Below are 23,874 nucleotides of genomic sequence, written 5' to 3' on the forward strand. Positions count from 1 at the left end.
TTTCTAAGACTTCTCGTTTTGTTTAAATCTCTTCATTGTGCCTCATCTTTAGAATTATTCTCTAAAATATGCTAGAGATAGGGAAATAAATAGACCTATACTTTCACCAAAGATCCTTTGCTATTGTTCCCCCCTCTCGTTGTTATTACGATTGCGCCTCAAAAAGACTGGTTTATTAAGCTTTATCAAGAGAGAGATATAAAACCTTGAAATCTTATCCGAACCCTCTTAGTTAATAATGAAAAGACAAGATTTGGACTGAGCCTGTGTCTGAAACTTTTGCTTAGGGATTAAAAGAAGAGAAGAGGTTGTGTTGGACTAGGTCAAGGGTAAGATATAAGAAAAGTGTAGTATATAACAAATGCTCAACTAAACTACAACAGTTATGCGTCAATTCAAGCAAATTACAGATATTACAGATTTCAACAACTTATGCCCAACCAATAAGAGACGCCAATAAGAAACAAAAATAATTAATACAACTGTTCCAGCTTATTATCAATAACAACATAGAACTAACTTGAAAATTAAATTCTACCTGTAATGTAAATTAGCTGATAATAAAAGGAAATAAATAATTCCACTAGCTAATAACATTGATTTTCCTCTTATTTCTTACCTAGCATAACATCCAACAGGCCACCAACACAATAAACAACTGAAAGTATAACTAAAAAGTACATTACTCATACCATCTAGCTGAGAACCTTCTGCATTATATATCTTTCGTATCTCAATCTTTAGGTGTAAACAAAAGAACCATAACAGATAAAGAGATACTCTAAGATGTTACAGTAAAGTGGAGAAAAACACATTACATTATTCACATGCATTGTTGTTTCAGCAGTAGAGACTTCAACCAAAACTCAGATTTGAACTACAATGATCATATAAGCCTATGAGAAAAAGCACCAATGAACCTTTTCTAATGTATAAAACTGAAAATATTCCAATAGAATACTGAAAGATTGTAGATATATAATCTTCGATTCCACATGTTACATATCTTAATGTGTTTGTAGACAAAAAAAAAATTAAATAACAAAACAGTAAGTGAGCGCCACATAGTCATAACACAAATAATTAAACTTATGGTGTGTCATCTTCAAACTCTTCGTCAGACTCATCTTCAAGCTCATCTTCAGACTCATCTTCAGCCTCGTCTTCAACCTCATCTTCAAATTCCTCTTCATACTCATCTTCAAGTTGTTGAGTAATAAATTCTTCCAAAGACACATCAATAACTGTTTCTGGAAATTAGCCCTTGTTAAGAGAACTTCACTATTATCTTTTGGTGTAGATGGTCCCACTGAATATACAGATGGCTCATTTTTATAACTTTGTGAGAGACTAGATTCGACTTGATCACTCATGTTAAACAAATCTCTCGGAACAGTCTCTTCATAACATAATGTTTATGTTGATCATATGGATCTTGCACATAGAAACATTGGTGTACTTGAGATCCAAGAACAAAAGGCTCCTCTTGAGAGAATCTCTTGTTAAAGTAACATAAGTAAGGCCATAAGTATCATTTTCAACCTCATATCAATCACATTTAAATAGAGCAACCTTAAAATGGCCGTAATAGTATAGCTCAACAATATCAACTATTTTACCATGATAAGTCGAATTTACAGCAATCGGATTTTTATCCTTTGAACTTGAAAAACTTGTAGTTGAGGCAACAGAATTTTGTCCTCTAGAAAACTTTTTTATCAAATCAGGCACATCCTGTTGCAAAGAACGAGTTTCAAACCATTGAGAGAAGTTTTGACAATGACTCTTGTCCTTGCTCTATTTAGATCTTCATTGCTGATTATTTACCTCTTGCTCATGTTCTCTACACACCATGAACTTTTTTTGTTAAAACAATAAATAAAATAAGTAAAAAAGTAATTATTCAAAACGAACACCGAATTCAAATTAAGGTACGTAATATATACATCAACGGCATTACAATTTCCCAATAAGTATGCATGTGTTTGACTGAGTGACTTGTCATCTAAATGAATGGATAAGTTCTCTTTATTCCTAAGAGAACTCCTTTGTTAGGAAGCAAAGTCATATTTTCTTCATCACTTGGGTCACATTCATCATTATTTCGGACTCTTCTGTTAAATCTTGTACGCACACCCCCAGTAGATATTTTGAGAAGAAACTCATACAATCTATTCCTACTCATGTCTCTGATATTCAACCTTCCGGATAACGTTTGTTCCGGATGTATGATTTGAATGTACCCATTTCTCTTTCTGTCGAATACATCCATTTATTTTGAACTGGACCTCATAATCTCACTTCATTTTCCAAACGAATAGTCAAATAAATGATTATATCAAAAAATGAAGGAGGAAAAATTCGCTCCAACTGATTTGTTGTTTCTATGATCTGCTTCTAAGAAATCAAGTTCCTGCAATGTGATTACTTTTTGACACAAACAATGGAAGAAGTAACTAAGACAAATCAAAGGAATCGCCACATGATCTGGAAGAATGTTTTTAATTTGTATTGGGAGCAACTAATGCAACATGGAATGAGCATCATGAGTTTTACAATTAGACACTTTTCTTTCATCCAATTGCACACACCTAGATATATTGGACGCACTACCATCAGGTAGCTTGGTTGTATTTAAAACGCCACAAAAAATTGATTTCTCTCCATTTGTTATTGAGAATCATGCCTTTGCCATCTTTGTTCTCTTACTATCTTATGTATCTTTTTGATGAAGGTTCTTACTTATGCCTTTGTTATACCTTTAGGTGAAGGGACTAACAAGAAATACAAGATGCTAGTTATGGGATTAACTGGTGCATTCACCGTGGATATAAAAACATTATTGTAGAGGTAGATTCTGGATTTCTAACTAAATGGTTTCTGCAGATTTCTTATCCTTCTTGGAGGATTTGCAAATATGTTCAGAAACTTCAAGTTCTATCTAAGCGATGTGAATGTTTCCAGTGTGTTCATAAATATAGAGAGGCCAATGGTACATCAGATTCTCTGTCCAAGCATAGTCACAAGCATGATATTATTCAACATTTTTACACTCCCACTTAATTGCCAAAAACAGCGAGACGAAGTTATAATTTGAAAAAGTTGGGAATGCAAAGTTTCAGAAGAAAAAAGTTGAGAAGCAATAATATTCCTCCTTGATTTCCTCTATGTTAAATACAACTTCTGGAGTTTCTGTTTTTCTTGTCTTTCAGTTTATATATTATTTAGGTTGTTGTTTATTAGGAACATAAAGTTCAGATAGTTGTGCACTCTGACTATTTCAGAAAGATTAAAATTCCTATTTTATTTCAATACACTTCCTTGTCATTCTGAACTTAACTAGTTTTGTTTAGCTTGGTTTGTGTTTACGAATTTCAGGTGGAGCTAATCATGTCATCAGGTTCTAAAATCTAATAGTCAGCACTCTATGAAGCTAAGTGAATGAGGGAACGTACATTCAGCAACCAATAAAGACAATCACAGTCTTGTGCAACAATATGCAGATTTGTGATTGCAGGCAGCAGCTAGTTGCAGTCTGGTAAGCAGGGATATTCAAGTTGTTGATAATATGGGAACATAGATTGTTGTCATATGCATTCTAGCAGAGAATTTGTAAACGAAGTCACACACATGTATCACATTCATGCATTGAAAATACCATATTATGCAGACTTGGAATGTAGGAGTACAACTTACATTTTTAGGATATATACTTAAATCAACATCCCACCAACAAGTTTATAAAGTCACAAACTACAGACCATTTAAGATGCCTATATCATTCTTCTGCTACAGAAAGACTGAAAGAGTCATACAATTTATATATTATTCAAATTGACTATGTCTAACTTAGGTATAGTTGTTTGAATAGGTTTATCTTCTTTGAATTTTTTCTTGTAAAGGGAGAATCTCCCTAATTTATGTAATCTCTCTAGGTTCTTAATCTTTGATTACAAACTCATTATATATGTTGAGTTGACTAACCTTAGGAGGTAGGTCAATTCGTATCAACAACACAACAATATCAAAAAACTAAATTAAAATTTAGACATTCAAAGATACACAAGAACATCAAATCCTAAAATCTATAATTTAGACTTTTAGAGATAAAATTTCATACCTTATAAACACTGTTGTAACAACCCAAGAAGTGAGGTGTGTTCATGTGTGAAGCATTTTGTTCATCTGTGAAATCCAACGGAACAGCTCATTAACAAAGAATCTGTGATTAAAAGAGCAACTCATCAACAAAAAATATGTGACAAAAATTACTTTCTTCAGCTCTTCAATTTTAAACAAGGATCTGTACACAATTTTGACTGAAATCTGTAATAGAAATTATATTTTCCTATTTGGGGAAAAGAACGTCTTACACTAACAAAGCTTGGAGGGTAGAATCAGTTGGTCAACATCTGCTCAGCTCAGCTCCTCCAGTTTTAAGCTCCTCCGATTTTGGAGAATAGGATCATTTCAGCTCCTCCGATTTTCAGATCAGCTTCAGTCTTCAGCTTCTTCTCTTCAGCTCCTCCGACTTTCAGCTCCCTCTCTTCGATTTTCAGCTCTGCTTCAGTCGATTTGAAGTTCCGGAGAAGAGAAATCGTGTGGATTTTTCACCTATGTTCTGGAGAGTAAAAATCGTGTGGATTTTTCAGCTCAGCTTCCTCTCTAAGCCCCAATTTGTTTTTCCTAATATTTTAAAAATTATTTTTTTGTCCAATAAAAATGGAAAGGAGAGTAGAAATGTTGGAGAGAATATAATATTTTGGCTAAATTTTTTAGGCCACACTTCTAAAGTGTTGTTTTTACAATTATAAACGTAGGGCCCTTTAAAAGTGTGGGTATATATAAAAATAATGTTGACATTAATTTCATACTATGACAACACTTAAAAAGTGTAGCCTCTACACTTTCCTCAAACATCGGATTAATTACCCGGATGAAGATCAGTTCAAACAGTAAGCCTGTTGAAAATTCCAATTTATTCTACAAACTTCACATTTTAATCTACCTTCTTTAGTTTTTTGATCACTATGATATAAGCTACGGTAGAATTTTTATAGGTGAAGATATAGTACAATTTTTTTTGAGTTTCCCAAACTCTGGACAACTTCTCTCTAGATCTTGAGGCATTATTATTGGTTTTCTGGTCTGGATCAATAGATAACAAGTATCTTTTCTGATAGAATGTCGCTAAGCACAATATCATGATTTATAAGAGTATGGTACGAATATCAATGGATAAAAAACATCACATTATTGGAGAAAGTTAATTATCCCATGTATTGCCTTCATTCAACATTACCTTGTATCCATAAGACATCTTACTATAATGTAATGACTGCTACTCAAGCTTATATAGTTGCAAAAATTAGATGAAATCAGAAGAGTTATTATTGAAGGTACAAATTAGTTCTAATTCCATTTCTTCCAGTTCGAAAAACCTCATTTTTGGGGTTAGATTCTCTTATGTTAGACTCTTTGTTAGTAGACTCTTTGATTGTTAAACTTTTGGAGAATCTTTAGTCTTCGATTAATTTCAGTAATTGATCCACTTTTTGAGGAATTGATTGTTGGTGCATTTGTTGATTAATCAAGTGAATTTTTGGATTTTATTCTTTCTCATTGAAGTAAGTGCATAAATTTTTATAATACATATATGGATATTGTGATTATGACTATGGGTAACTAAACTCCATAACTAGGATTGTGGGAACCATGGGTTATAATGAGGTAAAATCTAACTAAAATAACAATTCTAGAATAGTGTCTTGCATGTATTGATAATTCTTTCATTTAGAAGTATTTTTAACGGATCGAAAGCGTAAGAACTCGCCTTAATGCTACTTGCCGGACCAAGGAGGGAGATAATAGGAAAAGAATTATAAACATAGATTTAGTGTATACTATCTAATAGACAAGTATTGATTGGTACGAAGTAATAACTTAGTCAAATATCGAATACAATGCTTAATATGAGGTAAAGGTAAGGGTTAGTATAGCAACACACGTAGCCAGATCAAGGTGCGGAGTGAAATTTTATAGATGCCGGACCAACAATTTAGAAATACATAACTTATCACTTTGCATGCAAGATACTAGGAAAGAATTGTTATGGTTAGAATTATCAAGTTAGGAACCTGTGGGGAACACTTAAACCCTTGTTACTTTCATTAATTGATTAAACTCAAAGGTTTGATTCTGTTAGTTGGTTACTTTAATTTATTTAGTTATCTTTACTTATTTAGAAATAAAACTCTCTTTTATTTTCTTTTGTTTTCTAAGGAAATAATTGACTAAATAATAGTAATAATAGATTAAACTTATGTCTGAACTATTTTCCTCGTGGAAACGATCCCAACCTCATTAGTTGGGTTCTTTACTTGGTACGACCTCTTTACTTCTTATTTGAGAAGTAAGTTTGAGTGTATCAAACTTTGGCACCGCTGACGGGGAAAATAGCTTTTAGATTAACTTAAACTTATTACTATAGTTTAGTCGATAATTACATAATTTTACTTTGGTTATTGTTTTTGATTCTTGCAGAACTATCTTTCTTGTATGCCAAATGCACGGTGAGGAAGAGAACCCTTGTTTCCCTACGATCAGGAATTAGAGCATACACTATGCAAAATGAATCGAAACTAGGGTATTCACGATGATGATCCAAACTAGAACATCGCAGCTCCGGTTGATGTTCATGCTAAGTTATTACCCAATGATCGGTGTGAAAATCAACAAAGGGGACAAAATCCCGCTCCACGTCATCAAGAATACTACAGAGGCTATGATTGTCTTGCCCCCTCTACAACAAGGCCACACCTTTGTGGTAACTAGTAGTTTGATGTAAATTCTCACTGCCTGAGGTTTTTTTTCAGGGCTACCTTCTGAGGATCCACATGCCCATATAGCTAAGGTAAGGGCACTGTGTAAAAGTTGTGTAGGGAGGCTTGATTTGGATTTGGATGTAATAGGGCTAAGAGTCTTTCCTCTCTCACTGACGGGAGAGGCTGCTATATTGTTCACTAAGCTCCCTTATAACTCCATTTTCACTTGGAACCAACTAAGGGACGTTTTCTTAGCACGCTACTACCCGGTCTCCAAGAAACCACACAAATACAGAGTGAACAACTTTTTTGGCACTACCAGGAGAGTCAGTTAGTAGTTCTTGGGATAGATTCGCCTCATTTTTTAGAAGCGTCCCTAATCACCACATAGATGATGAGTCACTGAAGGAATACTTCTATCGGGGACAGGAGGATAATAATAAAGCGGTGTTTGATACTATAGCGGGTGGTTCTTATGGGGAGTGTCCTTATGTTGAGATTGCCTAAAAGTTAGAGAAAATCTCCCGAAACAATAAATCTTACAGTATTCGGAAGTAAGATAGTGGGAGAAATACCGTCGCAGTGCAATCCACTCACAACCCAGCCACAGCTGAGATTCGTGAAGAGATGACTCAGATGAGAACTGAGCTTGGGTTGGTATTAAAACATATCACTGGGAATGAAGAAAAGATAAATGCAGTTAACTACTTGTCTAAACCACCACCACCAAATGATGAATGCTATTATGAGGAGAATTCCTATGCGGTAAACGAACAGAAGGGGGGTTTCCGACCGAGTGCCCAAAGCTCAAACCAGGAGAATTGGCGCCAAGGTCAAGGAAACCAAGGTCGGATTTATGGTAACTATAATCGTGAGGGTCAATATGTCCGAGATGGAAACTACAACCGCGACAACAACTTCAACAGAGGTAACTATGGTAACAGAAATAATAGGAATGGGACCTATGTCCCTCCTCAAAATCGTGAAGTCACTCTAGGGATGGTGGAGATAGTATGGCGAGAGTTGACGATATGCTGAGGAGGTTCGATGCTAGTGATGAGCACATTAAAGAGTTAAGGAGTGATTTAGCGGGTATTAGGCAGAAAGTTGATACACATGCAATATTGATTAAGCAGATTGAGTTGCAAATGGCCCAATTATCTGCGAATGTGACCACACGGCAATCCGGCACTCTTCCTAGCAACACTGTCAAAAATCTGAAAAATGATGGACATTGTATGGCAATAACAACTCGGGGTAGTAAGCAGACCATTGACCCACCTATGCCGTTAAGGAGGAAAAGGTTATAAAAGATAATGATAAGATGGTAGAGGGTAGTGGTAAAGTAGAAGATAACACTGGAAAAGATGCTGAAGTGCCTACAAAGGTAATTCCCATGCCTAGACCACCACCCCCCTTTCCTCAAAGATTAGTCAAAAAGACCAAGGATGGTAAATATCGGCGTTTTATAACAATGTTGAAGCAGCATTCTATCAATGTCCCTTTGGTAGAAGCTCTAGAACAAATGTCCGGTTATGCCAGGTTTATGAAATATCTGGTTACGAAGAAAAGATCGGTCACTTTTGAGGAGTATGATAGAATGCAGCATTGTTGTGCTATTGCTACAAGATTTCTCGTACAAAAGAAAGAAGATCCGGGTGCGTTCACTATTCCTTGTACAGTCGGGTCATTACATTTTACGAAAGCATTATGTTATCTGGGGGCAAGCATTAATCTCATGCCCCTCTCGATTTACAAGAAATTGGGTTTGGGCGACCCAAAGCCCACTGCTATGGGGCTACTGATGGACAATCGAACAGTGAAAAGTCCTATAGGGATACTCCACGATGTGCTAGTAAAAGTGGATTCATTCATATTTTTGGCAGATTTGGTTATTCTTGATTGTGAAGTCGATTTTGAAGTGCCTATTATTCTTGGGAGGCCATTCCTTGCTACGGGTAGAACCTTAGTTAATATGGAAAAGGGGCAGATGAAATTTCGATTGAACAATGAAGAAGCGACCTTCAACATTTGTAGGTCCATGAGGCAGAGTGGTGAGCTACAATCGGTATCTGTTATATCCCACAAAGAAAAGATGAAGAAACACCATGACCTAAAAAGTGAAAAACGAGAGTTTATGGTTGGGGATTTGGTGCTTTTGTACAATTCTAGGTTGCGTTGGTTTCCGAGCAAGCTCGAGTCCAAATGGACTGGCCATTACTTGATTACCCAACTATTCCCTCATGGACCAGTTGAGTTAGAAACCAAGGAGGGTGTGCGGTTTAAGGTAAATGGACAACGAATAAAACTTTATTTTGGGCATGATGAATCAGCGAATGAAATGATCGAGGCATACCATCTTGATGACGGCTGAGTAATTAAGTGTCCTCAGTTGTGCCGCGACGTTAAATCAGGCGCTGGTTGAGAGGCAACCCAATACCTATATTTTTTTTGCAGGTACACCACCAGGAAAATCTGCAGAAAATCACTTTGCAACAGTCAATGACGGACACATCAACGGACCGTCACGCATGCGATGGACTGTCGCATGAATCCGTCGTGCCAGGTACGTCTTTCATTTATTTTCAAAACTAGGGCAAACGCGATGGAACCAATGACGGACCGTCGCATCTGCGATGGACCGTCATTGGGAACTCGTTGTGTCATTAATGATCGTACCCGACCCGACCCGGCTGGGGGTATTTTAAAAATTCTTAACATTTAAAAACCCCACCCCTTCATTTCACCCATTTCCTTCCTTCTTTCTACCATTTCCCTCCCTTTCAAACTTCCAACTTCCTACCTCTCTTCTCTATCAACTGATCAGTTCCGCAGTTCCCCAATTCCTAAAATCTATACTCTACGAGTCGGAGTCTGCTACTGTGATTCTGTTCTTTCTAACAAAGTACCTCACTTGCTTGTCTTTCTCCTGTTCTCAGGTATGTGTCTCTTAGCAGAACGATAGAGACTTCATTTAACTTTGGTTGATCTAGGCCAGAGACAGACCTACGTCATTTCTACCCATTTACATTGCATTTGTGTTTTTCAATTAGTATTCGCCTATTTCTTATTGATGGGTCTTCATTATTTCATCCAATTTTGTCTGACCTAGGTTGAGAATCCTCAAAATTGCCTTGTTAAAACTCTAGAAATAGGTGCTTTAGCATTGCTAGTGTACTAGGTATTTGGGTTAGAAACATATAGGTTAACACTAAGTACTCCATGTGAGTCACAGAGGATGAATGTGGCATCCTAAGTTCTGTCAATGAATGACAGAACGAGACCCCGATGATGGAACGTTGTACCCATGACAGACCGTCATAGGGTCCATTCCAACACCCCCAACACCCCACTGTCCAATTTTGTTTTCCAAGTGTCCACTAACGGACACATGCGACGGACCGTTGTTCCCACGATGGTCCGTCCTGCACAACCGTTCTGGTTGTTAGAGACCCTATTCCTCAGGGTTTTCAACTTTTTCTACATGATTTCTGACGGACATCTACGATGGACCGTGATACCCGCGATGGTCCGTACTTCAAACTCGTTCTGGTTGTCAGAGATCCTATTCCTAAGGGTCTCCAACATTTTCTAAGCGTCCTCGGACGGACATCTACGACAGACCGTCATACCCACGACGGTCCATCCTGCACACCCGTTCTGGTTGTCAAAGACCCTATTCCTAACGGTCTCCACCTTTTTCTAAGTGTCCTCTAACAGACATGTACGACAGACCGTCATACCCTCGACGGTCCGTCCTGCACAACCGTCATGACGGTCAGAGACCTATCTCCTGAGGGTCTCCATAATTTTTTTTGTAAGTACCCCACGACGGACATCGACGACGGACCATCATTATCACGACGGTCCGTCGTGCTTATCCATCATAACTGTCAGAGATTTTTCTTCAGGGGCCTCCACATAAATATAGTCTTAAGTAAGACATGACGGACCCCATGACGGTCTGTCGTAATCACTACGAGCCGTCACCTGGTCCGTTGTATTTCACTATTACAATAGAAATGTCATTACAGCTTAGCTCTTATATTTATTTTATGTTGTTTTAGCTTGTCTTGTTTTCTACTTCTCGTACTAATATTGATTCTTTGCAGCTACCATCTCTAATGGCACCAAAACAAGATTGAGTTTACGCGCGTGGGCGTTCAAAGTCTGTCTCCCCGTCTGCTCGACTGGTTATAGGATATGATGATGAGCATGACCCTGAGTACATGCCCCCAGGCACTACCACTCCATCACGAGCTGCACGTGCTACAAGAGCTACGCCCAAAAAGGTGGCGTCCGGCATATTCATTGCCTCACACTCTGATGAGGAGCGCACATTGACCGGCACACCTTCTGGGTCAGCTACACATGAAGAAGGAACGTCTGGCTCCTTAGGAGTTTCGTGGTCAGAGGAAGCCTCCGGATCCGCAGAATTCCCTGCACGCGCTATAGTTTCATAGTCTGCCTCGTCTGATGAGGCTAACAGTTATGATTCCACTCCCGACTCACCGACTCGTGCTCTCACACTTATTTCCAACTAGCCCAACCGGTGGTGTGCCAACGGGTAATATCAAGTGTATTCAGACGCCAAGTTTCTGAATGATAAATGCGTCAGGAAACAGACCCTTACACTGGAGAGGCGGGTCCTTACGGGAAGTATCCCAACCATGCCAGAGATCCATAATCTCTTCACCAGACACCAGTCGGAGTGGACAGCTCATTCTTTGGGCTGTTATAGTGAGGAGTTGGTTAGAGAGTTCTACGCCTCTTACGTGGCTACTCTCATATCACAGATAGATAGGAGGGTTGCCCCCGCCAAACACGCCCCACTTGAGCATGTCCGAGTACGTGGAATTCAGGTTAATATCTCCGTGCCCGCCATCCATCAGTATCTAAACAGCGAGGATGTTGATGCCAACAGGAGCCCTCTCACCGTTGAGTTCGAATACTGGTGGCAAATTGTAAAAGATGGCCAATTCTTTCGTGAGCCATGCTGAGAGAGACCACCAAGAGGTGGATGGCCCTGCACTTGTCTGTTGATGGAGAGGGTGCCGACTGGGTAATGGAGCCGAAGGGAGTCATAAAGAAGGCTTACTTGACCTTCACGGCTAAGTTCTTATGGTTGATTGTCCGCCACTACCTCTCCCCCATGGCCGCTGATAATATAGTCACATGGGATCGTGTAGTTCTGATGGCGGCGATGATAGCCGGATTTGAGGTGGACATTGCTTGGCTTGTACTGGCGGACATGCACGAGAGGGATTTCAAGGTCACAATTACTTACCCTTTTCCGTACATGATATTTTCCTTATGCAGGTCCGCAGGTGTGCCCATCTGGTACATTGATCATCTCAAGACTATGCTGGGCACTGTTGATATCGGCCTCATCAGGGATGAGGCCAATGAGTTGGTTCACGAAGAGGGCCCCGTCTAGAATTGCCTCCACTTAGTGAAAATCTGGCTGATACAGTAGCACATGCTCACACGGCTATGCAGGCTGGTTCTGAAACCACTAACACTACTCCGGTTGAGTCTATCTCGGGTAGTAGCACTTCCTAGAGCTCCTCTCGCTCAGCCCCTTTTCCCGCTTTGGTCCCACTTGCCAGGATCCAGAAACTAAAGGCACAGATGGCTGCACTTCTGCATCATATCCAGCCTTGGATGCAGAGGTCTATTCCTGAGGCAGAAGAGCGCTTGGAGCGTAAAATGGTCCGGCACACAAAGCGGAAGATCGCTGAGGTTCATCAGTGCTTGGACACTTTTGAGTGGCGGGTGCTAGCCCGGCCATCCGCTCAGGTGGACGTGTCGACCCTTCAGGTTGCGGTCGAGAGTCTGCGAGCGGACATTGATATGATCCTAGAGGCTAGGGTGCCTGAGTCTGAGGCCCCTCCTGCAGATCTTGATGAGGACACAGTGATAGCGGTCTTATTCACCACTTCTGAGATTCCACCACCTCCCTCTCGAGAGCATGCCAAGAGGCGCAAGGGTCGAGAGGAGGATGAGGCTAGATCATGGAAGAAGGAGCGCTGTGAGATGGAGGCTGCGAGGAGAGCCTCGCTTGCTGATGAGAAGCTCGTCAGATCAGGGCTGTAGAGTGAGCTGCTGGGGCATCTAGCTCCAGAGATGTGGCGATAGCGGGAGGCACTGTTGATAGTGTTGTTGCTGATGAGGACACTACTTAGGGTGTCCAGACTACAAAGGTAGTGGGTTCCGGAAAACCCGACCCACAAGCTTGCTGATCGTCGGCGATTTGCGCCCCAGGTTTGCTTCACCTACCACTCTCGTATTTCAATTTTTTTTATGCATTGGGGACAATTGCATATATTTTTGTTGGGGGTGGGGTAAAGGGAAAGTGAGTGCTAGGGTTAAGTATGAGTAGCCCAATTCACTATCCTCTTTTGGGGTTTTCTTGACTGTGTTCTCTTTCCCCAAGAGACTGATATATTTTTATTGTTGAACCGGCATGTCTATATCTTGTGTACATAGGTTAAACAATGTAGCATGAGCATGATGGTCAAAATGATATTCTGATGAAATTAAAATGATGCATGACTAGGCATAGTAATTGATAAATGTGTGGCTCTAAGCATGACATAGAGATACACCACTGCATGACCCTAATTCTAAAATTCGAACAAGGTGTCTGATAATCTTGTAGAGTAATGAGATGTCAAGTGAATGTGAGGAAGATTTAAATAGTCCACTATTTGTATTGAGCTAGAACTTGCCTGGTTAGTCCTGCTAAAAGTAAGTTGTAATAGACAATTAGGAAAGGATCATAGGCCCCTGTTCAATATAGCCAATTTTTAGCCTAAAAAACCCAAATAAAATTAATCCCTCTTTGATCCAAATGATTTGAGCTTAAACTAGACCATTCTTTTTCACCCCAACTGATCTTTTCTGGGAATAATGTGTTGGCCCTGGTCCCTCCTTGGATATGTGCACCTGAGGGTGGCTAATGCCGTAAACAACCTTTTCATGGCCCTGGCCCAACTTTGGATATTGTGTACTTTGACTCATGGAAAAGACATGAGTTGAAGGTGGCTATTATGAGGAATGCTCTTGAAAGTTGGGTCGAAAGAACAAAGAGAGAGAAACAACAAAAGTAAAGTGACTCAAGGACCAGTTGAAAGAAAAGTGAAACAAAAAAATACAATAAATACAAGCAAGAAAAGAAGAGAGTCACTTACACAAATGAAGAAAGAAGGGAAAATAGCAAGGTGAAAGAATATGAGAAATTGGGCGAAAGAAAATTATAAAAAGTGGTATGTTTAGCTGATATGTCAAGGAGGGCAAAAAAAAAAGTCACTAAAGTATACCTAAATATACCCTACCTTACCCTGAGCCTATGTTACAAGCTAAGAAAGTCCTATCGTGACCCTAAGAGTTGTATAGCGAACTTAAAGCAGTGAAAATAAGGGCAAGCTAATGGTAATATGTATGAATGAGTTGTTGTTCTGAGAGTGAGTGTTGAAAAGTAATCCTTATACTCAAACTAAATCATTATGTGAAAAAGGAGGATGTTGTTTTGAAGTGAGGACACTAGTTGCAATATCGGAAATATTAGCACCTCGGTGAGATATTGAAGAGGATAGGTGTCAGTGTGTGCTGAGTCTGTGTCATTGTCTGATTCCACATACTTCAAGCCTAATACTTCTAACATGCATAAAATGATGAGACTGACCGAGATTGATAGCCAAATGATTGCGAAAGCTAAAACATGGATACTATTGTACAAAGATTTTGTAGTGAGTCATAGTGCGTCGCATGAGGACAAACAACAAATTTAAGTTGAGGGTGTTGATATACCGTGGTTTCACGGTATTTTTCATTCTTTTTTCTTAAGCTTAGTGTGTTTCCAAAAGCATTTTTGTATTGATTTTTATGTAAGTTTCTCTTTATTTGTAGGAAATTTGTCTAAAGATGAACGCGGAAGTTTTTGAGCAACAAATGCAGAAAAGTTACCACCTACGGGGCCTGTGACGGTCCGTCAAGCTTGTGACGACCCATAGGTGACATCGTAGTGAAGCTGTTGAAGGAAGAAGGAGAAGTCTGACCTAAGTGTGGGATTACGAAGTTCATGACGGACCGTCATAGCCACGACGGTCCGTCCTGCTGGTTCATCGTGTTGATCAGAGAAGTAGTCCCAGTACCCAAATTCCAAGAAGTTTAAGTGTTATGGAACGAAGACCCTCGACGGACCGTCGTGCTTGAAATGGTCCGTCATACCTGTTTGTCGAGGGTAATGAAGAAATAAGCAGAAGGATTTGTAAAGTATAGGATGACGGAGGCCATGACGGCCTTTCGTGACCACGACGGCCCGTCACGAGGTCCGTCCACCCTGCCGCGTTTGACAGTTTCTTAGCAATTAGAGTCCTTCTTTTATTAGGTTTTGTTTTTTATAAATACTTCGAAAAACCTCGTTTTTGGGGTTAGATTCTCTTACGTTAGACTCTTTGTTAGTAGACTCTTTTATTGTTAGACTTTTGGAGAATCTTTAGTCTTCGATTAATTTCAGTAATTGATCCACTGTTTCTGGAATTGATTGTTAGTGCGTTTGTTGATTAATCAAGTGAATTTCTGGATTTTATTCTTTCTTATTGAAGTAAGTGCATGAATTTTTAAATTACATATATGGATATTGTGATTATGACTATGGGTAACTAAACTCCATAACTAGGGTTGTGGGAACCATGGGTTAATAATGAGGTAAAATCTAACTAAAATAACAATTTTTGAATAGTGTCTTGCGTGTATTGGTAATTCTTTCACTTAGAAGTCATTTTATAGGATGGAGAACGTTAGAACTCGCCTTAATGCTACTTGCCGGACCAAGGAGGTAGATAATAGGAAAAGAATTATCAACATAGATTTAGTGTATACTATCTAATAGGATAGTATTGATTGGTATGAGGTAATAACTTAGTCAAATATCGAATACAATGCTTAATATGAGGTAAAGGTAAGGGTGAGTATAGCAACACACGCAGCCGGACCAAGATGCGGAGTGAAATTTTCTAGATGCCGGACCAAGGATTTAGAAATACATAACTTATAACTTTGCATGCAAGATACTAGGAAAGAATTGTTATAGTTAGAATTATCAAGTTAGGAACCTGTGGGGAACACTTAAACCCTAGTTACTTTTATTAATTGATTAAACTCAAGGTTTGATTCGGTTAGTTGGTTACTTTAATTTATTTAGTTATCTTTACTAATTTAGAAATAAAAAACCCCCTTTTATTGTCTTTTATTTTCTAAGGAAATAATTGACTAAATAATAGTAATAAAAGATTGAAGTTAAGTATGAACTATTTTCCTCGTGGGAACGATCCCAAACTCATTAGTTGGGTTCTTTACTTGATACGACTGCTTTACTTCTTATTTGAGAAGTAAGTTTGAGTGTATCATGAACACATTTATGTGAACACCATACATGTAACGTCTCAAAATGTTTAATGGTAACACCACTGCTAGAAGCTCGAGGTCATGCGTTAGATAGTTCTTCTCAGGTACCTTAAGTGTCTAAAATCATATGTTATAACCTTACCTTACTACATTAACACACTACATAGACCGACTCTGGATGCATCACAATATATCACAAAACCTTCTAAAGCCTCTATTAGAGTAAAAAAAGAGTTGTAGTTAAGCTAGTTTGCAGAATCAACTAACTACTAAAACTGAACCTTTCACTGAGTTAAATTAGTCAATGGAGAGAGAATGGATGTAAATTCTTCAACGAACCTTTTGTAATAACCCGCCAAACTAAAGCATCTTGTGATATCTATAGGAGAGGTAGGCCTAGACCATTGTCTCACTAATTAAATCTTCTACGAATCCACTCGTATCCCTTCACTAGGCACAATATTCCAAAGTAAAGCAACATATTACAACCAAATCTAATATTTTCTAAACTAAGCGAATAACTGGCGATCTTTGAGAGTTGGTAGAACAACCCTCAAATTATTCGCATGTTGTTCCTCATTCCTAGATCAAATGAGGGTATCATCAATAAAGATGATAATGAACAAGTCCAAATACTTATTTATTACTCTGTTCTTCAAGTCCATGAAAACTAAAAGAGGATTAGTCAGTCCAAATGACATAACTACTAATTAATAATGTACATACCAAGTTCTGAAGGCTATCTTTGAAATGTCAATATCATTGACTTTGAGCTGATGAAAAAAGGATCTGAGGTTAATCTTTGACAAATGACGAGCACATTGATGGTTGTCAAACTAGAAATCAATTATGGGGATGAGGTACTTATTCTTTATTTTGACTCCATTAAATTGCCTATAATCGATGCACATTCTAAGAGAACCATGTTTCTTCTTCATGAACAACATTGGCTCAGCCCAAGGAGAAATACTAGGTATTATAAAGATCTTATTGAAAAGGTCATTCAACTGCTCCTTCAATTTCTTATGCTTATATAGAGTCATTATATAAGGAGTAATAGAGATAGGTTGGTTATCTGAAAGGAGAATAATTCCAAAGTAAGTTTCCCTTTTGGGAGGAATTCCAAGCAGATATTCTGGAAACATTTTTGGGAACTCATTGACTACTGGAACTGACTTAAGATATGGGGTTTTAGAGCTTGAATCCTTAACACAAACTAGATGATAGAGGTAACCCTTAGAGATCATATTCTTGGCCTTAATGTAAGAAATGAATCAACCCATATGCCCTAAGCAATGACAATTCCTTTCTAAGATTGGTTCGTTGGTAAACTGAAAACAAACAATCCTCGTTCTACAATTGAGTGAGGCATAACATGATTGTAATCTATCCATGCTTAGAATTATATCGACGTCTACTATTTATAGTTCTATAAGAGCTACTGAGGTGACTTTCTGGGAGACTGTGTTGGGAAAATTTACGTATACCTTTCTAGCCATGACTGTATCACCGACTAGAGTAGAGACTAAGCACAACTTTAAGAGAATTTGAATGTTATATAAGGATTTACAAAGGAAAGAGTATCCCCTGGATCTAACAATGCATAAACATCAAGGTCAAAGATTCGTAATGTACAAATGAATACATCATGAGAATCTTCTTAGTCCTATCGAGTCTTGAGAGTTCTACAACCTCTTTTGTGGTTGATCGCCAGTTGTACAAGATAAATTACCCTACTAAAAGTACTGACTTGAAAACTAAGTTTACAACATTAATATATACTGATAATAATGCATTGGAAAACTAAGGCATGTTAAGATACATAACTGAATTTATCCACCTAGTATGTGTAATTCATTAACTAAAAGAACTACATAGCTAGGGTTCTGATTGTATGCATGAATCTTTGAAAAATTATACTATAACATGATAATAAGATTTGGACCATTATAATAACTAAAACACGACATTTCTAACATTCACGAAACCTCAAGTCTAGAAGATATTAAGGGAATCATGATTTTGACTAAAATCTAGGGATCTAATGGAAGAAAGAAACCTAGTAGTGAAATCCCACATAAGTGGTAAAGAATTTAGCGAATAAATATTTCAATTTCTGGCTAAAATTGATGAAGAATCACTTCATTCTTAGGAAATGTTTCGTCGCCTCTTGCTCCTCTTTACGCTCTAATTTTCTAAATTTTAGTGAATGATTTGACTTAGGTAAGATCTAGTTGTGTTTCAAAGCCAAAACTATATAAAAAAAACTTTGTATTTTAGGGGTAATACAATGTACTTTAAGGGTCCAACACATAAGGAAAACACCAAAAGACCCCAGACATAATTGTTGTCACGATGACCGACAAACGAGACCGACGGAGTGTTGATGGAATGACGATCGTGTTTGGTCAACCCTCAATCGTGACTTAATACTGAATTCTAAGGGTGTAATCCACGGACACAGATCACATTTTGTGACCTGATGTAGAGGGATTTGTGGGACTGAGTCTTAGGAGAGTCACAGATGAGAACCACCAAACGCTAGCACGGGCCATAGGTCAACCTAATGTATGTGGTTTGCACCTGCAATTTCTCAAAATCTACAATGAGGTTTGATTTTAGATATGGGGTGTTACAAATTCAGAATCTGAAGGAAAGATATGAGGATACTTGACATTCATGACTGATTCAACAACTCATCCACCTTAGGAACACATAAACGACCATCTCCCTCTTGGGAGGAAACATTTACTTTTTGTAGTTGAACATCATCTTTTAACTGCAATAATATCTGGTCACTTTCATTTTATCCCATAACTTTACTACCGATGAAGGTTTTGATCCATTATGAAAAATAACGCATCTATATGATGTGCTTGTAAGACTACTCCTAAACGAGCAAGGCAATGCCAATAGTTCTTAGTTTCTTCCTTTTTGCCTCAACATCTGCAATATCACCCTCTAGATTACCTTTATGGCCTTAAGGCAAGATATAATTTTACCATCATGCATTGATTTACTTGTAACAACCCTAAAAATGGATATTCTAAGTAATGTTTTAATGTGTCTAGAATGCCTACGATTAGACCAGGTTCACACGGATTGATGCGTGTAGAAAAAGACCTCTAAACCCTTCCGACAGCCAAACCAACTAACTTGGGAAGTTATTTGAGCTAGGAAAGGTTGGGTCCAGCCATGTAGGGCTCCCGAATATGAAGATTTACTCGGATGAGTCTTTACTGGACTTAAAAATGGGAAATCGTATGTTTGGAGCGTGTAGGGGTAAAATGGTCTTTTTCCAGGATAAGGGTAGTATCGTAATTATCCTAAATATGAATTTATTTCTTTAATTAATATGGTGGACGAGCATATTGGGTAGAAATGACCGAAATTGCCTATTGAGCAAAATCTTGCTCCACCCGGGCTCCAACCAAGGGGGGAGCAATGATTTAACTTAATTATTTATATTGGAGAATTAATTTAATTTATTTATAATTAAATGCTGATTTTTAAGAAAAATTAAAATCATGTTATTGTTATTAATTAATTAATGGGGCGATTTGGGTCGGGTCGACCCGGAGGGACACGATTTTGCGATGGGGACATCACGGGTTCGATCCTCTACGGAAGCGACGCCAAGTGAATTAAAGTGGGGTTTAAACTCTGATTTTTTGTGAGGGCATAATGTTCCTTTCACGTGTAATTAAATTAAATAAGATTTTACAATTTAACAAAACCTTATTTTTGACTAAGTCTAAAACTAAACTCCTATTCCTAAGGAAGCTCTAACTTTTTACGTCTATCTTCTTACTTTTGTGATCAAACCTTTTTATTTTCACGTTCTATATGCTAACAAAGTACAAGAACAAACAACACAACCAAAAGTTCTCTACACTTGAAGAACTTACATAAAAAAATAAACAAACAAGCTAACCAAAAACGTGAAGCAAAAAGTAAGGTTTCCGTCGAGTTGTGTTGCAGTAGAGGGATTTGGACGTCAGTTTGGACAGGGTTTTGGGTAGAAAGTTTGAGTGTTGAACAACACCAAATTCAGGTATAGGTTTCTCTTCTGGACTCCTTTCTCCAAGAGAATTTCCTTTCAAAGAATTTTGAAACTAGGGTTGTTCCCGTTCATGTCGAACTCCTTGTCCCTAGTATACTTCTGATTTCAATCTGAAATAGGTTAGAGATCATGTTGTTGGTATTTTCGCTGGCAGTTTAAGTATGAAGTGTGATTATCGTGATAATGTGTTCATGATTATGTGTTTGGAATTGTAAGCATGTTAATTCATGCATATAGAAAGTATGTGAAAAGTGATGTTTGTGCAAATGTTTGTGTAAATCAGGATGTGCACAAGTGGTGTAATGTTGCTGGATTTAATGGTAATCCTTGGCTGAATATAACCATGAAAAAAATATACTTAATGATGCACCAAATGATTCATGAAACGTCCTAAGATCTAATGTACAAATGATGATAACAAGGAGCTGAAAATAGTGAAGAAATTTCAAGCATTTGGTAGGTTGGGTTCGACGAATAAAGTGGTATAAAATGCAATGAAAAATGAATGTAAAATAAGTGAAATCACTAAGGATTGAGTAAAAGAAATCATTACGTGAAAGCAACAAAAAAAATAAACAAAAGATTAAGACGAAAATGGATTGGAGGAGACAAAATTTCCAGCAAATATTAAAAATGCAATTATCAAGTTTAAACTAAGATTAAAGTGTTGTCCAGTGGATTCAAAATCGTGTTCCCTTGCTCAATTACGTATTGACACATAAGTCATACATAAGTAAATATTTAATGAATGTTGCCTCTAAAGATTGAAATCAATATCTTGGCATATCTACAATATGCATAAGTCTTCTACCACATAATCTTGGATAAACATGAATCACTTAGACAAAATATGAATGAAGCCTCATGACTTGTATCTGTGGACTCATAAGTCTAGCATACATTTAAAAGTAAGTGAGCATAAGATGTGTGATAAAATGATGTAACCCAAGAGGGTAAAGTAAGAGTGTGAAACAAACTAAATGACCAAGTGCATTGGCATATGATGAAATGAATATTCACGTGAAGGGGTGAGTAATTATGAGAAGCAAATGTGTTAAAGGTAATGAATGAGGTGACAATATGATAAGAGGCTAATGTGAAAGATGAGAGCAATCTCAAATGAGCCTAAGTAAATGTTACCAAAACGTACTCACCTATGAGAGTGTAAAGTTAATTAAGAGACCAATCTCTATGAACACACTAATGAAAGTATTGAAGTTAATGCATACTTATTACTAATTATGATATGAGAAATCATCTAATGAGCTATGATGTGTGCGTGCTAGAAGCAAGCTTCCATGATGTATGAGTTGAATCTAATGGAACTTTATACTAAGCACCGATAGGCTCACTATGAGCGGTGATGCCTTCCTTCGGGAAGGGCGGAGGTTCACGTAACACTCATGAGATGAGACTGTCCGGCATGCCGGGTATGGGTCTCCTTATATCTCCTAGTCTTTGAACCTATATTGTCAATATAAGGATCTAGAAGGGTTCAATTACCTATATATGCTAGCATGTTTTGGTTCACTTTGGCCGGTGATTCCACCTCTTTTCGGTGTGGGGATTACACATTAGATTTCATGATGCTCACATGATCTATGTTGGTTAAGGTTAAAGTTTCCGAAGAAAGAATGAGGCCAGCCTCAACGAATGCACATAATGAAATGAACGATACAAAAGGTGTTAGGATAGGATAATCAAGAGGTGAGCTAGACTTAAGTAATCACACTAGGTTTTTTCTCGGTCATTGCACAGCAAACCCGACGAGAGTCTTAAACTACATCCTAGGTATGACTAGTGGCTGCACTAGTATATGAAAGAATGAAAATGAAGTACGCATGAATGAATGAAGCAGACTCTGTGTTTGTTAAAGAAGGCTCCATAGTTGAGGTCCCATATGTTGAGCCCTCATTTTGGGAAGTCCTAATGTCAAGTCCATGATTTCATGGTCTCATTGCATATGTAAGAACGATATAACCTACGTGATATAATATGTGCAATATGTTATGTGTTGGTTGTAAAATGATAAGTATGATGATTCATGTTACTCTCATGGCATGACTTTCCATATCCAAATTTGACAAGTCCACTGACTTTCCTAATCCAAATTTTGCAAGTCTACTGACTTGACTATCCATAATTCATATCGTTAGGAGAGAGCTCTTCTTAATATTTCATTTCCTTGGTGTGTTCTTGCATACACCCATACTTAGTACAACTGTGTACTAATCCCATACAACTCTATACTTTTAGGTGCAGGCACAGGCGGACGCTAGAGCTTACGATACGACGTTGCGGCTATCTGGACGTGGAGCATTTATTCGGACTTGTTAGGCCCTCATGCTTTCGAGGACTCTTGCCTATTATATTTTATCTTTGACATAGGTTTAAGTTAGTGGAGTATGTTCTACTAGTGTTTCATTTCCCGTTTCATTTCAGACTTTGTATTGGTGTCGTTTTAGCAAGGATATGTTTAATGCAATTATGAACTGCTTCTTTCATTTGATTATTTCTATATTAGATAGTTTATTTATGAACGCCTATGATGTTAAGTGTAATATGTTTCACATGAAATAAGAAAAGAAAAAGTTCTAATTTTCAGCTAAAATTAACCTAGATGAAGTAACAATGACATTTGTAGGCTTGTCTTCGACCTGTACGAGGTCAGCGACGCCGGTCTTGTCTGGGGTATATATTCCGGTCGTGACACTAATACCCTATCATTTAAAAACTATCTCATTGGAAATGAAACCAATCAATCTTAGATCTAAAATCGACTGAGGCATAACAGTAGGCATAACAGTAATGTAACGTATCCATGCCTAGAATGATATCAAAATCTACCATCTAATATTACAAGAATTGCTAAGGTGACTTTCTAAGAGATTGTGACATGGAAATTTTTTTATCATTAGCAATAAGTTTCTGAAGTTATTGAAAACCTAAGTGTAAATATAACATAGAGAATCAAGAATCTGACTTAATTATTTTGACCTAATGGGTGAAACAAACCCAGTAGTGAAATCCCACATACCTAGCGGCGAAATCTTCACAGAAATCCTTTAATTTTGGGGTTGAAACATTGAAGAACAATTTTGCTTGTTCTTGGGAGTTTTGATCGAATGTTGCTCTTCTTTTTTCTCGTGAATGAGGGTTCAGGGTAAGTCTGACTATGTTATTAGGCTTAAATTAAGTAAAACAACATAGTTTAGGCATAATACGCCGAAGTGTAAGTGCCCAACGCATAGGAAAAAGACCTAAATAACCATAACATAAAAAATGTTGAAGGCCACCCAAGGCGGAACCTACCAGCCGTTGACCTACACACCGTAGGTGGGGTCATAGGTTATGTTTCCCCCAAGGGATTTACTAAAATGAATATAACTATTTACTCTGAGATGGGATTTTGCAAACTCAATGTGTAGAATAAGATGATTAAATTTTCTATAATTTGGTAGGTTAGGGTCTACCTAATTCTTCTTCTGCTAAGACTTATGACAATTTGAAGATGATCTAACAAAAATTTCTCTATAACTAGTTGATGACCCTCACCTACGGTCCATCGGTTCAACC

At 37.9% G+C, this 23,874-nt stretch overlaps 1 long non-coding RNA gene across 1 annotated transcript; it reads right to left on the reverse strand.

Moving 5' to 3' along the window:
- Positions 1-926: 926 nt before the first annotated feature.
- Positions 927-4,762, reverse strand: LOC107018351. Its single transcript, XR_001456629.2, has 3 exons — positions 4,374-4,762; positions 4,121-4,222; positions 927-1,843 (listed from the first exon to the last, which is right to left on the reverse strand). It is a non-coding gene; the product is annotated as an uncharacterized LOC107018351 (long non-coding RNA).
- Between the last annotated feature and the right edge of the window lie 19,112 nt (positions 4,763-23,874).

Source organism: Solanum pennellii, chromosome 4 (genome assembly GCF_001406875.1).
Source record: "Solanum pennellii chromosome 4, SPENNV200".
Taxonomy (NCBI): domain Eukaryota; kingdom Viridiplantae; phylum Streptophyta; class Magnoliopsida; order Solanales; family Solanaceae; genus Solanum; species Solanum pennellii.